We start from the raw sequence: 17270 nt of genomic DNA, 5'->3' as shown, positions 1-17270 counted from the left end.
GTGTCTATAATTCTAAGCCATTAAGAACTTGGTTTAAGGTAATATCTTATTTTTGTTGGTTCAAGGTTGAATCAAATTTTAGGACTCTAATTTACACAGGTCCTACGTGCAAAGATTCCCAGGTTATTCAAGACAACCAACTAAGCTGTGCTGGACCAATGATACAATCTCATTTGTGCATAGTTAAGAGATCTGACTCAATATCTCTTTTTCTTTAATGAAAATATAGGCAGTCCTCACTTTGCATGGTAATCCAGGACTATAAAAACAATTATGCAGGTTGATAATGTGCAAAGTAATCTTTAACACTTAATAGAGAAAATTGTAACTGCCCTGTGATCTTTAAAATTTGTTGTCAAAAAAAATTGTCAAAATATTAGAAACTTTATTATTATCAGTATAAATATATGTTATAAATGTATAAGGTGATGAAAAATAGTAGAACTAATATCCATTTAGTACACAGTAATTTAAAACATTAGAGACCTTGAGAATTAAAGCATTGTATTTCCTTGTAAAGAACCTATAAAAGTTCTTTGAACAGTGCTTCCCGTCTTCTCATCATGTAACTTACAATATACAGTGAGCTTCTTTTCTATATTATGGCAAGTTGTCACATTCCTTTCTGAGTTTGGAGTGGCTTCCAACATTTTACCCTTTGTACTTTCAATGCCATGAAATATCTCTGAGAGATCCTTTAATTTGACAGTTTTTCCTGGCATGACTTCTTCTAGAACATCATCGTCTTTTCATCATACCACTTTATGTTAATAAGTTTGCCTTTACTCAGTTTCTCTGGCTGCATATGCAGTCTCTCCAATGATTGCACTGTCAACTTCCAAGGTCAGCTCTTTGTCCTACAACTTCATTTATGTTCAATTTGAATTCCTCCTTCAGCATTATCACTTTCTTTTTCTTTACTGCACTTCCTTTTTGGTGGTCACTTCTCTCTTTTGATTATCCATTATTGTAAAAAGGCAAGCGAATTCATCATTGAGAGACAAGGACACAACACAACTATCTGGCTGCTGTCTGAGTGTGAACTAACTAATAGATGTGCAGCAGCCAATCACCACAGACTTTGAAATAAGTGAATAATTGGCCACTGACCATGCTATGCATCTGTTATGTACTTAATAATGTGTACACTGAAGAGCTACCAACAAAGTTTGTTCTGTAAGCAATTATTTACAGTTAATGTAGTGTGGTAACTGAAATTTGAGCCATAATTTTAGGACTGGTGTTACTTAACACCAGTTGTGGTAACTGTAATCATGCATATCAGAATTCTGCAAAACAAAACCTGTACAGCCATATTAGCTTTTGCTTTCCTTTTGCCAATCCAGAAATAGTTACCTGAAGAATTATATTTTATATATATATATATATATATATATATATATATACATATATATGTATGTATTTATTCTTACTCTTTCCAATCATCTGTTTTTTCTTTCAAAACTTTAAAATTACCACAGAAAGGGAGATCCAAGATGGCAAAGAAGATAAACATTGTGCCTGCTTCCTTCCATGAACACATTAAAATTACAACTAAATTATAGAACAATCAATCTGGGGAACTAGCTAAAATCTAGCTGAACAGAAGTTTCATAATTAAGGATATAAAAAAGAAGCCGCATTGAGTCTGGTAGGAGAAGCAGAGACATGGAGTGGGCCCTACAGCTGTGTGTGGTGGATGAGAATCGGGAGGGATATCTCGGCCATGGAGGTTCTCCCTGGAGGAGCCCCCACTAATCTCCCCAGCCCAGAGTATGGTGACAACATTTGGCTTTAAAAAACAGTGGGGATTCTGACAGTCAGGGTGGGACGGAAGGCTGCGGGACACCCAGACGTCCTCTTAAAGGGCCCACACACAGACTCACTGGCTCGCAGGTACTCGCCGTGGGCTCCAGTGGAGAGACAGCGACAGTGACTTGGGGGTGTTGGAGGCATACCGGGAGCGACTGAGGTGTGTGGGTTTAAAGCAAGAGCTAGAGGACAGTCACCATTTTCCCTGCACGAAGTCCTGCTCTAGTGCAGCCGGTAGGTGGGCACCATCTTTCCTGTGTTGAGCCCTCCCCCTACGCTTCCAGCCAAACCTGAATCTGATTGGCCTGATGAGCTCCACTCACTTCACTCTGCTGACTCACTGAGACCCTGCCCCACCCAACTCCCTCAACACCTGAAGCACTTTTTCATGAGCAGCCAGCCTGCCCTAATTGCAACCTTCCTTGGAAAACAGACTCCATGGGCTCCAGGTGGGTGGCGACTGGCTTTGGTGTGCTCTGAGACTTGCTGAGTAGCTCCAGGCTCAGCACTGGCACCAAACCAGAATTTACATTAATCTTGTGACCACAACTTTTCTAGTGATTCCTGGAGACCCTGCCACATGCAAATGTGTACTGAGCAAGGTTTTATCAGTGGCTGAATCTTAAGGGAACCAGCAGGTGGCAGCTGGCCTCGGGGTGTCAGAGGTTTTGCAGACCTACCCCAGGCCCACCATTGGTGGCAGATGTCTTTGGTTCACAGTGTGGCCTCTCCCACGCATCTCCAGGTTTCGCACAAGCAGCGAACAACTGCAGTTGTTTTTGTAGTTTCTATCAGGTAGTCTCTGGCCAGTCAAAGGCAGTGAGTGACCTGGGCCTGCTCCAGAGTCCCCGCTAGGAGGCTCCAGAAACAAAATACTTGGAGGTCGGCTTCAGACCACAACAGAGCACAGTCTAATTAGCCCCACAGGGTACACACACAAAGGGTGGTCTCAACAGGGACCAGAGCCAACTGGGTTGAATCCCACTTAGTGGGGTAAGCTCCCCTGCACAGCAGCCCATAAGCTGTGAATGTTGCCAAACCTCACAACCAATCAACCTGAGGGTCAATCCCACCCACTGATATGCCAATAGCAATCAAGGCTCAACTATAACAGGAAAACACACACAGCCTACACAAGTGATACTCCTGGAACACCCAGAGTAGTTGACTAGGGAGACTGTGCCAGGGCCCCTCATGTCACCTACTACATAAGGCCACCTGGCTAAGACTGGGAGATATAGCAGATCTACCTAATACATAGAAATAAACACAGAAAGACAGTCAAAATGAGGAAACAAAGAAATACTTCCCAAATGAAGGAACAGGAGAAAACTCTAGGAAAAGAACTAAATGAAATGGAGATGAGCAATGTCCCAGACACAGAGTTCAAAGCAATGGTTATAAGGATGTTCAAGTAACTTAGTGGGAACTTCAACAAAGATATAGCATCAAAAAAGACACAAAAATCATTTAAAAAGAATGTCAGAAATGAAGAATACAATAACTAAAATGTAGAATACACTAGAAGGAATTATCAGCAGACTAGATAAAGCAGAGGATCAAATCAGTGATTTGGAAGACAAAGTGGTATAAAACACCTAATCAGAACAGAAAAAAAAAAGAAGAAGTCCCAAAACAAAAATGATGATAGTTTAAGAGACTGCAATTGCAGCATTCTCATCAAAGAGGTACCAGAAGAAGAGGAGAGAAAGCAAGGCATTGAAAACCTATTTGAAGAAAGAATGATGGAAAACTTTCCTAACCTGAAGAAGGAAATAAACATACAATCCCAGAAGCACAGAGAGTCCCAAACAGGCCCACACCAAGACATATTATAATTAAAATGGCAAAGGTTAAAAACAAAGAAAGAATTCTAAAAGCAGTAAGAGAAAGGCAACTAGTAAACTTATAAGAGAGCTCCCATAAGATTGTCAGCTGATTTTGCAGCAGAAACTTCACAGGCCAGAGGGATTGGCAGGAAACATTCAATTGAGGAAAAAAAGGACCTACAACCAAGATTACTTTGCTCAGCAAGACTACCATTTAAAATTGAAAGACAAATAAAGAGCTTTCCAGACAAGAAAAAGCTAAAGGAGTTCCTCACCACCAAACCAGTATTACAAAGAATATTAGAGGGGTTTGGTTAAGATAGAAAACAAAGATCAAAATTAATAATAAAATGACAATAGTTACATATCTATGAACAATTACTTTCAATATAAATTGATTAAATGCTCCAATCAAAAGACATAGGATGACTGAATGGATAAGAAAAACAAAACCCTTATATATGCTGCCTACAAGAGACTCACTTTAGATTGAAAGACACACACCGATGGAAAGTAAAGGGATGGAAAAAGATATTTCATGAAAATAGAAATGAAAACAATCTGAAAAAGCTGTGTAGCAATACTTACACCAGAGAAAATATACTTTACAACTAAGGCTATAACAAGAGACAAAGAAGGAGCCAGTAATCCAACTTCGAGGTGATGTGTGCATTCACATGTTCATTGCAGCATTGTTTACAATGGCCAAGATGTGGAGGCAGCCTGGGTGTGCACCAATGGGAGAATGGATAAAGAAGAGATGGTGCATATATATAGTGGAATATTGCTCAGCCATGGAAGGGAATGGGCTCTTGCCATCTGCAGTGGCGTGGATGGACCTGGAGGGTATTGTGCTGAGTGGAGTGTCAGACAGAGAAAGACAGATGCAATGTGATTTCACTTATATGTGGAATCTAAAGAACAAATAAACACATAAAACAGAAAAAAACTCATAGATACAAAAAACATTTTGATGGTTGCCGATGGGAGAGGGGTTGGGGGTGTGGGTGGAAAAAGGTGAAGGGATTCAGAAGTACAAATTGGTTGTTACATAGTAGTTACGTGGATCTAGGGTATAGCATAAGGAGTATCATCAATAATATTGTAATAACTATGTATGGTGTCAGAGGGTTACTAGATTTGTTGAGGTGATAGATCAGAGGGGTTTAGGGAGGCACAGTGAAAAAGGTGAAGGTATTAAGAAGTACAAATTGGTAGTTACAAAATAGTCATGAGGATATAAAGTAAAGCATCGAGAACATAGTCTATAGCGTCAGGTGAGTGCTAGACTAGTCAAGAGGATCACTGTTTAAATTACATAAATGTCTAACCATTTGTTGTACACCTGAAATTAATATAAAATAATATTGAAAAAAATAAATAGCAAAAAAAAACCCAAAAAAATTGCCACAGAAACATTTCTCAATTCATTATCTCCTCTCCTCCCCTACATTTTTCCAAACCGAAACCAAAACAAAAAATGATATTAATTATGTCTTACAAATATGAAAATAGAAGAAATACCTGAATCAAAGAAAATGGAAGTCATGTGACAACTATAAAAAATAAGAAACATGTCTTTAACCTGCAAGCCCCTTGAAGACAGTTCTAAGTCCTTTTAGAATTTTTAAAAAGTCTATAGCTAGTTCCCAGTGGGATTTTAATAAAATTTACTATTCTCAAAAACCAACACTGAAAATTTTCATGTTGCAAATATGCAACATTTAAGGTACTCTGTAAATTCAGTAGACTCCTGTGGATAGGCCAGGGACCTCATTGTTATTTACAATATTGTTATATTCACCAAATGTCAAAATCCAAACTACAAATTAGCTTTCAGAGTGCAGCTCTTCAGAAAGTGAAAGGCTTCTCTAAAATCACAAGAGCAAGGAAGGGGGTATCTTCCCATAGCAACAATAAAAATATTCCTCTAAGACACAAAGGAAACCACATTTGTTTTTACTGGTTCTTTAATTTATTTTCCCTTTTTTTCTCTTTAAAATAATTTTCTCTCTCTCTCTCTCTCTCTCTCTCTCTCTCTCTCTCTCTCTCTCACAGCAATTTAGGGTAACATGACAGCGTATTTGCTCATCCCTATATATGTGTATAACCTCTACTCCCAACTTGAGAAGGAAATATTCCATACAAGAGAGTCACTAGAAACACTTTGGAATGTTCATGGATCACTTTAAATTTTCATTAAAAGCATACAATCGTGGTACATGATTTTATGACAGAAGTATTCTATCCACGGTGTTCATTTCATGGTAACTGAAATAGGAATTGGAGTAATAGTGATTTATGAAGGTATCCCAGCCAACACATCTGAAGTAAAAATTCCAATTGGCTAATAAATGCTAGGATTCAAGAAGGCCTCTAGCAAGTCTCCCAAACTTGCAACTTTCTGAATGATTCAGCTCCCAGCCAATCTCACAATGATTCCGATTTGCCTAAATGATGATGGAAGAAGATGGGAAGGCCTAAACCATCATGAATCTAGAAAAATCCAGGAGAATAAAAGTAGTCTGAGATTCTCACAGGGTACTGAATTTGATGGAAACAAGAAGTGTTACCATGGCTGGTCCTGGGTACAGATGGGATAGTTCTGTCTGGGAGGGGAATATATGAGTTAAACTAAAGCTAAACATTAGGAGGAGTTTAATAAATACTAGTAGGATCTCTTTGGTAGGTATGGTTGTCTGCTCCAATGCTGAGCTAAGACAAAAACCAAAAAATACCAGTTTCACAGGCCTAGCAAAGCAATCAGGGACTAGAATCCAGGATGTCAAAGCACAACTTAAACAAGCAGAGTTGAATTTTGATGCTTGAATTTATGTGGTTGTTCTCTTTTCAACCTTAAATTTGTCTGTCAGATTTATACAACTCTGGAAGTTCAGGATGAGATCCTATGGAAGGATACCAAAGGTTTCCAGGTAAGTACCACCACAACTAAAACAGAGACAGGAATCAAACTCCCTATTATTTCACAGAAGAAGAGATGTGGTTTGCATTACTCTAGGTCACTATACCTGGTCTGTGTGATCACTCTCCCTACCTCTCACTTTTCAGCCACGCCCCGTCTAGACTGGAACCAGGCCAACTACTCAGACAAAACAATACTGAGTTCTAAGGCAATATCCAATGATCTAGCTAAATTCTTCTTCAAGTCTACTTATCTCTTTTTCTAAGATTGCTAGCATGCTCACAAGAGGTTCTAAATGTATACTTTATTTTCTCCTGAATTATTCATCACCTTTTCCTAGTGTCTCTGGGCTGTAACACATTAGAATTATATCTTGAATTCTTTCTTCTTTTTTTCCCATTTCCTCCAGGAAAAGGTGTTTCTCTTTAGCCTCTGAGCACACCTGTCAAAGAGCAGCCTTAAGTGATAAGTATAATCGTTTAATATGCTCTTCTAGAAAGACTCCGCAGTCCCCCAGAAAATAAAATCTACACCACAAGAAGCTACAGAGGAAACAGTGAAATTAGTTCGAACTAAGCCCTAAAGCAAGGGGAAAAAAACAAAAACCTTTATTAACTTTGTTTTCATTCTTTATTTAATATTCATTACCAGATGTTAGTTCAGAGCTCTCACCTCCCTTCTGGCAGTCAGTATGTGAAGTTAAGACATCTGATGTAGTAAAGAAAGACATTCATCCTCTTCTATCTATAATATTTGTTTAAACTGGTCCTTTTCTGCATTTGGTGATATGCTCTACTAGCAAGGGCAATGATCACACTCATAAAAGGCTAAGAATACATTTTATGAGTGTGACCAGTCCTGTCCTTCAACCCCCATTTATATATGTAGACACTACATATATGCCCCATATGTGTAACACACACACACATAAACCATTCTACATGTTTTCCAATAGCACCACTCATCCCCTCCGTGTGTTTAATAACCACGACATATGAAATACTGTGGGGCATGTAATGTAGGAAATATAAAAGAAGTATAAGAAGTGGTTCTTCTCTACATGGGTCTTGAAACCTAAATGAGGAGACAAGCAGTATTTAAGTGTGTAAGACAATAAAACATGCCTTCGAATATTTATTAGTGATGTATTTGTTGGGGTCTTCAGAAATTCATCTGCTGCATTTGGAGGAGCGACATGCCATGAGATGTTGTTCTGTTTGCCCTGCTAAGAAGAAAATGTGTTAGGAAAACCTGTTTTCCATAAGAATATTTTGACCAAAATACAAGAATATCAAATCTTGTTGGGCTATTGTTTCAAAAAATTTTACTGGCTCAAGGTTTCAAAACACTAAGCTGACCAAACAAAAGACAGCTGTCAATTTGCAACCCCTGAACTAATTTTTTTGTTTTCATTTATAGTATATGAAGAAATGATATGGATGGTTTGATTTTCTAAATCCAGTTGACCGAAATTTGGGAATTCTACTGGACTTATTGCAGCATATAATATCTGGAAGCACAGCTGAAAGCCGCTCAGAGCCTCTCTGTGTCATGTGTTACCTTCTGTCTAATCCACCTCTGTGGGCCATAGTTCTTTTACCTGAATTCTCTAGAACATAAAGGTACTAAGGAAAATCTATGGAGGTCAAAACATTTATATTTTATAATTGATTCTCAACTGTTTATCTTCTCTATGTTTTGAGGGTCTATTTTAAGTTCGGGAACCTCCATTCCCCTTGCAAAAAAAAAAAAAAAAGAAGAAAGAAAATGCATTCTCACGCTTTGTCAATGAATGTATATGGAATTAGCTTGAGTGATAAACAAATTTTATTATTTATTTATTCAAAGTTCAACTGGATGACATTCTTAAAGATTTAATAAAGCAATCAATAAAACACACAAAAAACTTGTGGATTATCTGTGCTACTGCTCTGAAAAAGAAATGTTATTCTCTAATGAAGAGGAAGTGAAAGGAATATTCTTGTATCTCGAATAGGCCCCAATATTTTGTCTTTGGGGATCAGAAAATGATGACTGGCAGAATCTAAGACAGTAGTTCTCAACCTTGACTGCCCATTAAAATCGTCTGAGTAGCTTTAAAAATATAACTATGCCTTGGCTACACCATCAATAGAGATTTTTGTTTAATTGGTCTGGAGTGAGGTCCAGATACCATCATTTGTCCAAAGCTTTCCAAGTGAAGTCAATGTACAGCCAAGGTTGACAACCACTGCTATTGTAAGAGGTCACTTCTAAGAGATCATCCATTTTCTCAATATGCTCCTCAAATACCTTATAGGTGGTCTTGTTAAGGCCCCTGCATTCCTATAGCTGGCTAAGAGTTAATTTTACAGTTGCTTTCCTCCAAGAAAAAATAAGCTTTCCCTTCTGCAGTACTATAATAATTTCTGAAATGTTAGCCCTCCCCAAGTTTCAGAAAAAGTCTATAGAGCTTGCAAAAATCTACTCAGTCATCCCTCTGTATGGGAGGCAACACATTTCCTATGCAAGTGAGTTAACCTAAATAACAATGGTTAGCCACCAATGTGACAGCTACTGTAAATAGTGCACTTCCTTTTATCTTGATTTTTCAAAGAGATCTTCAGGGAAGAAAAACTGCACCCTTGATTTTGTATTACTTGGCAACTAGCAATCAGTAGCCTGAAACTCCCAACAACAGTCTTTTGGGGCCTCTGTTAACTTTGTTCTAAACTTTACACAGCTAATTAGAAGTGTTCAAAGGCCCGCATTTTGAAGCACTTAGTTGATGAGAAATGCATGCTTAATAGGCATCCTCGAAGACAATTTAATGAATCTAGAAGGAAAGCAAAGCCAATTGATTACTATGCGATGACTTGTAGAGCTCCTGTGACCAGCTTGTAAATAGCAGAGCACAGAGGTAACCAGGACTTGGACGACAGCAGCTCAGATTATTAATGAGGACACTACTTGTGCGAATGATAAAGCAGCATTTAAAAAAAAAATAAATCTTTAGGGGCTAGAAAAAAATATCTAAAGTTAATATCATTCAAATACAGTGCTTTGAAAAACCTTAAACCCCAGGAGCTATTTAAACAGCTTCAGAAGGTCTAGGGGGCAAAAATTAGGAGCTGTTGGGTTTCTTTAGCTGAGACGATTTGAAAGGTGTCCCTCCCCTAAGAATTCTGTGGCCTCCACATCTAGGTGATTATGCTAATCAGTCGTGGTTGAGGTAAGCAGCATCTTGTCGATGTAGCAGAGCTTTTTGTTCTTGTTGTTGTTGTTGTTTAATCATGGTTTGCATTAGGAATGAAAGGATTAACAAATAGGTACGATCTTGATAATTTATTAAGGAAGGCAATGTATTATACTACTTTAATAACTTCAGTGTTGACGGGCTAGGATTCCTACCATATCCTCTTCCACCCTTCGTGGAATCTGAAGGAAGTGGGTGTCACTTACACTTAGGGGAGACAGACTTTGCTCCAAAGGAAACCAACACCTCCCAACCCATACCTTCCTCTGTCCCCTTCAACACCTCCCCTGTGCACACATTTCCAAGGTGCCTCACATCAGGAGGGCTTAGCAAAGCACATTGTTAGGTCCCACCCTCATAGTTTCTGATTCAGTAGATGTGAAGAAAGGTCTCAATAATTTGCATTTCTAACAAGTTCCCAGGTGATGCTGACGCTTCCCCTTCAGACCACACAGAATCACTGCCCTAGATGTTTGTTTATCCCTGATACACATGGCAAATCACTACTACTGTCTAAACATGCCCTCTGCCTTTAGTCTGCAGGTGCACCCCTCTCCACAAAACCAACATTCACAAGGGAAAGCTCCTGACACTTTCACCTCACTCACAGGCTCCATCCTAAACCAATGCCTTCAACTCCGCTCACGCCATTTCTAGACATGTTCCTAATTTGCTGTCTCATGGTGCTTGGCTCTGAGACAATTGCAAAGGTCTGAGCTGCCCTTTCCTCCTGCATGGGCATCTCTGATTATACTGCTTGTAGTGCCTGGGGACAACCCCTCACCTGGCCCAGCCAAGGCCCTGGAATCTTATACTAACACAGGTCTTTGGTGTGTGTGTGCGTGTGTAATGATATGTCCTTTTATAGCATATGCTAGAAAACAGAAACAGAATAACAGAATATCGGCATGGGAAAAGATACTAAATTACAAAGATACTATCACAAATTATAAAGATAATCACTGTGTAAATACGCTACAGTAATTAAAGTACGCACTTGCTAAATTTTAAATTCTTTTTAGAACAGAAGTTTTAAAAGTAGATTTTATATATTGATGAACTTTAAAAGGGTCCCCATTGCACGGCTCTAAGGCTGTCCTAAGGAGAGTGTGCTGCTGAGGGATTATGTCCTAATCTTAGTTTTGACCCGTTTGTTACTTTCCATACCATGGGGAGTCCCTTCACTCTTTTGGGGGTGATGAGAGATAAAAGCAGTGTCATATTCCTACCACTGGTGTCTGCAAGAAGAGATTTCATTCTTTTAACTAATGGGCACCATTCCTCCCTCTGCAGGACTACCTACCACACCAGCCAATGCCAGCAGGATTCGTCTTCCAGTGGTCTCAGCATGCTCCAAACACTTACCATACCAACTGCCCTCCACTGGCTGCCTCAACAGCTTTCACAGACCAGTTCCAGGACCTCTTAAGAGAGCCCACCATGGGAATTCAGCGTTTGGTGGACTTACTTCTGTATACTTCCTGGACCTGGGCACTCACTCACTTTGTTTGGGTCACTTTTATTGTTTCTGCAGTAATGAAAGACTACCATTCAAAATAGTCACTAGCCATTTAATTAAAATATCCTAGGCATGTTATGCAGTTATCCCCTCAATTGTCATAACCATGGACGTCGCGACTCCCAGTACGAGCTGGACGTCTGCACTGAAGTAGTAGCATCAACTGCCACTAGCGTCCCACTGAGCGCCATTGTAAGTAGAATGTGGGAGGTGACATTAAAATATTATGCAAATAACAGAAGGGATTTAGTGAAACAGTATCGCTTTTTTTTTTCTCTGACTCGTTTCACCTCTTTTAAGCTAAAAAGGACAGCGATTTTCCTTGACACATAGAACTTCCTCTAGCCCCACATGACAGAGACTCCTCATTTCTCTTACTGTGGTGGTTGGGGCTCCTAGTTTTTGTCCTGGATGATAACTTCTGCCTCTTAGTGAGCATTCATGACCTAGGTGTCCTCCCTCAACCAGCTTCTCTCCACTCACCTATTCTTCACACTACCAGGGTGATCATCTAAAATAAGAAGACTCTGCTTGGGAGCTTTTAAAGACTTTTGGAAAAAATCTAAGCCCACTGGCATTTTACATGGAGCCTTTCACAACACGGACATATCCCTGTTTTCCAGCCTCGTGTCACTTTTGCATGAACACCTCGTCAGGCACACCAGGTCCTCTGCTTCATCTCAAGCCAGTCTTACCTTGCTCTTTGTACTACGCTCTTTGACCTCTAAATGCCTCCAGTGCAAAACAGCATTTCACAAGGACTTCACATGTGTCACGTACGTGGTTTCACCTAACAAAACAGCCTTCTGCAGCTTCTCACCTGGTTAATTCTTAACTCCTAGTCATCTTTCAATTATATCTCAATTGTCACTTCTCAGGCAAGTTTTGCATAAGCACAGATACAGAGAGGAGAAAACAAAAGGGATGTATGTTAATTATAATAAATCGGGTTTGGGCGAGAGTTCCTCAATCTTTTTTCTTCATTAGCAGAAAGGCTTCTGCTTAATTAAAACAAGTCTTTTGGTTAATGTATTTCCCTTACTCAGTTCTAGTTGTAAATTCACTTTTCTAAACCTTAACTCCTCATTCAAGAAAGTTTATGGAGGGTTTTTATCAAACAATACTCATTAGTGTGGTAAATTCAAATGGATCTCCTTTGGGAGGAACCTCCTTGAGACTCAGCAGTCCTAATTAAAGATAAGAAAGTAGCATCAGATTTGATTTTGAGGGTTGGAAGTTCTCAAATGTCAGATTAAAGATTTTGGATTGGTGGGCAAATTTTGGTAAAATTGGCTGGAATAAAAGCAACTAGTTGCTTTAAAAAAAATGCAAGTGTGCAAGCCCATGGCAATTATATCCAGGACACTAAAATAACATGCAAAACTGGTTACAAAACCAACACTAGTAATTCTGGAAAAATGACGGAATAATGAGAAGTTTCAGTAGCTCATAGGTAGGTAATTGTGGTCCTGCCTTTTGTAGCTGAGAAAAGGTCATTCCAGGGACTAGGGGGACAGTTTAATGCAATGGCTGATAAACCATGCCAGATTTCTGCCCAAAGAAAGTTATCACTAGGCATCAGCGCAGGCTCACAAAGAATAAGCTATGCTGAACTAACCTAATTTACTTTTGAGAAAAGGTCAATGCATCAAGAAAAATACCATATATCTAACCCAAATGGGTTGCAGATTGAAATTTTTCACTCGCTCCTGATATCCTTAGGTGCAGGTTAGCAAAGCTTTTTCCTCAAACTCTAAGACAGATTTTGGTAATTAATATTGGTAGTATTGCAAAAAGCTCAACAACAATAATTCATCCCTTTAAAATATATATCATATTAACTCTTTATCACTTAATAATTTACACAATTACTTTATATTTACTTATAACTTATTATAAGTATCTATTTACAAAATGAATTCATTGGCATGCAAACATGCTTTCTTGAATTTGTGTTTTAAATGCATTGGTATTCTTTCATCTAGAACCACGTTTTTATGCACATAAAATATCCAACAAATTATTTAGAGGGCTATGGAAATAACCATACATTTTGAAAATATTGCAAAATAAACTAAGTATGTACTTAGTAAGAAAGGTCCCCATCAGGCCAACATTACCCTGATACCAAACTTGGTAAAGATAACAGAAGAAAAGAAAACTACAAACCAGTATCTCTGATGAATACAAATGCAAAACTCCTAAACAAAATACTAGCAAATCAGACACAACAATATATTAAAAAGATTATACATCATGATTAAGTGGGGTTCATTCCAGGGGCACATGGATGGTTCAACATATGCAAATCAATCAATGTGATACATCACATAAACAAAATAAAAGATAAAAATATGATCATATCAATAGAATGAGAAAAGCATTTGACAAGATACAACATCCATTTATGATTAAAACACTTAATAAAATGGGTAGAGAAGGAAAGTACCTCAATGCAATAAAGGCTGTATATGACAAACACTAAGATAATATCATACTTACTGGTGAAAAACTGAAAGCTTTCCCTCTACTAACAGGAACAAGACAGGGATGCCTCTCTCACCACTTTTATTCAACATAGTATTGGAAGTCCTAGCCAGAGTAATGAGGCAAAAGAAAGAAATAAAAGGCATCCAGATTGGGAATTAAAAAGTCAGATTGTCACTTTTTGCAGAAGACATGATTTTTTTTACAGAAAACCCTAAAGATTCCACACACACACACACACACACACACACACACACACACAACTATCAAGCTGGCAGATACAATAAACAAATACGATAAAGTTGTAGGACAAAAAAATCAATGTACAAAAATCCATTGTGTTCCTATATACGAGCAAAGAAATTTCAGAAAAAGAAATGAAAGAAACAATTCCTTTTGTAATTGCAACTGAAAGAATAAAATACCTAGAATAAATTTAACAAAGAATGTGAAGGACCTATACACTGAAAACTATAAAACATTATTAAAAGAAATTGAAGACAAAGAAATGGAAAGATATTCCCCGTTCATGGATGGGAAGAATCAAGAGTTAAAATGGCCATATTACACAAAACAATATACAGGTTTGATTAAATCCCCATCATAATCCTAATGGCATTTTTTAAAGAAATAGAACAAAAAAAATCATCAGATGTATGGAATCACAAAAGACCCAGAATAACCAAAGCAATCATGAGAAAAAAGAACGAGTCTGGAAGTACCATACTCCCTGACTTCAAATTATACTACAAAGCACCAATAATCAAAACAGTATGATATTGGCAGAAAAACAGATACACAGACCAATGGAATAGAATTGAGAACCCAGAAATAACCTTCTTCTCATAAATATATGGGCAGACAATTTTCAACAAAGGATCCAAAAACATACAATAAAGAAAAGAAAGCCTCTTTAATAAATGGTTCTCAGAATATTGGAAAGTCGCATGCAAAAGAATAAAACTAGACTGCTATCTGTCACCATATACCAAAATTAACTCAAAATGGATCAAAGATCTAAACATAAGACCCGAAACAATAAATTGCATGAAAGAAAGCATAAGTACTAAACTAATGGACCTTGGTTTCAGAGAGGACTTCATTAATTTGACTTCAAAGCAAGGCAAGTAAAAGCAAAAATAAATGAATGGGGCTATATAAAACTAAAAAGCTTCCGCACAGCAAAAGAAACCATCAACAAATCAAAGAGGCAAGTGACTAAATGGGAGAAGATATTTACAAACAATACCTCTCATAAGGGGCTAATATCCAAATTTATGAAGAACTAGTACAACTCAACAACAACAAAAAAACAAACAATGCAATTCAAAAATGGGTAGAGGACCTGAAGAGACATTTCTCCAAAGAGGACATACAAATGGCCAATAGACATATGAAAAGATGCTCAACATCACTAATCATCAGAGAAATGCAAATAAAAACCACAATGAGATAACACCTCACACCAGTTAGAATGGCTATCATCAATAAGACGAATAATAACAAGTGTTGCAGAGGCTGTGGAGAAAAAGGAATTATCATACACTGTTGGTGGGAATGCAGACTGGTGCAGCGGTTATGGAAGGCAGTTCCTCAAAAAATTACGAATAGAATTACCATATGACCCAGCAATCCCTCTCCTGGGTATCTACCCCCCAAAATTTGAAAACATTTATCCATAAAGATATATGGGTTCTGATGTTCACTGCAGCTTTACTTACAGTGCCCAAGATGTGGAAACAACCAAAGTGTCCTTCGATAGATGATAGGATAAAGATGTGGTATACCAGATGTGACAACTAAGTTCGCGAACTCATCCTAGAAAAAGTGCTACATTCTTCATTGCTGAATATCATTCTGGTCACCTTTGAACTACTCCCCTTGGGAATCTATGAACCGATGCCAGCACCTAGTCCACCCTTCAAAACAAGTGTGGAACTCTTTTCCTGGAATGGCCATCAGAGTTGTCATCATATTACTCTTGATGTCATGAATGTCATCAAAATGTCTTCCTTTCAATATTTCCTTTATCTTTGGGTAAACAAAAATTCACTGGGGGCCAGATCAGGTGAGGAGGGAGGATGTTCCAATACAGTGATTTGTTTACTGGCTAAAAACTCCCTCACAGACAATGCCATGTGAGCTGGTGCATTGTCGTGATACAAGAGCCATGAATTGCTGGAGAAAAGTTCAAGTCGTTTTTCGTCTAACTGTTTCACACAACCTTTTCAGCACTTCCAAATACTAACCTTGGTTAACTGTCCGGTTGGTACACACTCATAATTAATAATCCCTCTGATATCAAAAAAAGTTAGCAATATTGTTGCAACAAGTTCACGAACTTAATTGTCTGACCTCTAATGTACCCCTATGTTCATTGCAGCATTATTTACAGTGGCCAAGACATGGAAACAACCAAAGTTTCCCTTGATAGATGATTGGATAAAGAAGATGTGGTACATATACACAATGGAATACTACTCAGCCATAAGAAAAGATGAAATACTGACATTTGCAACCACATGGATGGATCTTGAGATTATCATGCTAAGCAAAATAAGTCAGACAGAAAAAGTCTAGAACCATATGATATCACTCATATGTGGGATATAAAATTGAACAAAACAAACCAACAAGCGAAACAAACAAAAACTCATAGACAAAGACAACAGTTTAGTGGTTCAGAGGGTAAGGGGAGGTGGAAGTAGAAGAGGGTAAGGGGGATCAAATATATGGTGATGGAAGAAGAACTGACTCTGGGTGGTGAACACAATGCAACAGAAGATGATGTATTATTATATATAAGTGTACACTTGAAATCCTTATAATTTTACTAACCAATGTTAACCCAATTAATTTAATAAAAATGTTAAAAAATAAAGATTTCACAAGCACAAAAAAAAAAAGAGAGAGTTCCTCATCGAAGCTGGATATTGGATATTGATGATGTTTGCCTTCTGTTATAGCTATCTTCTTTCCCTGCATAATTTCCCTCCTCCTTTCATTCCCATCAGCCACTAACTACACACTTCCAAATGCCCAAATGCCCTCATGATTTTTCTACCCTCTTCCTTGCCCAGCTATCTAAATTAGCCCATAGGGAATAGGGAAAAAACTGAATTTGATATATGCCCAATGCACCTGGAGTTTTGCCACATTCTTTGAATATAGTTTCTTCTACTAAAGACCTTGCAGTCCAACATGGAATTTATCACATTTCACCAATTGCACGTTATAACTTCTTTAATAGCTATGTGTATCTTACAATAAATAACATTTTTGTTTCCATAAATTGTGGGAAATGTAAGCAATGTGGAAAACATCATAGAGAGAGAAGTGATTAATTTTGTCTGGAGGTTCTGTAGGGGAGATGATAGAGTGAAAAATGTATAGGAGAACACAATTTTCAAGAAGAATGTGTTATCTAAGCCTTATCTTTAACCGGGTGAGGATAGTCACCGGCCT

Source organism: Rhinolophus ferrumequinum, chromosome 8 (genome assembly GCF_004115265.2).
Source record: "Rhinolophus ferrumequinum isolate MPI-CBG mRhiFer1 chromosome 8, mRhiFer1_v1.p, whole genome shotgun sequence".
Classification (NCBI taxonomy): Eukaryota; Metazoa; Chordata; class Mammalia; order Chiroptera; family Rhinolophidae; genus Rhinolophus; species Rhinolophus ferrumequinum.
This window is presented reverse-complemented; position numbering follows the sequence as displayed.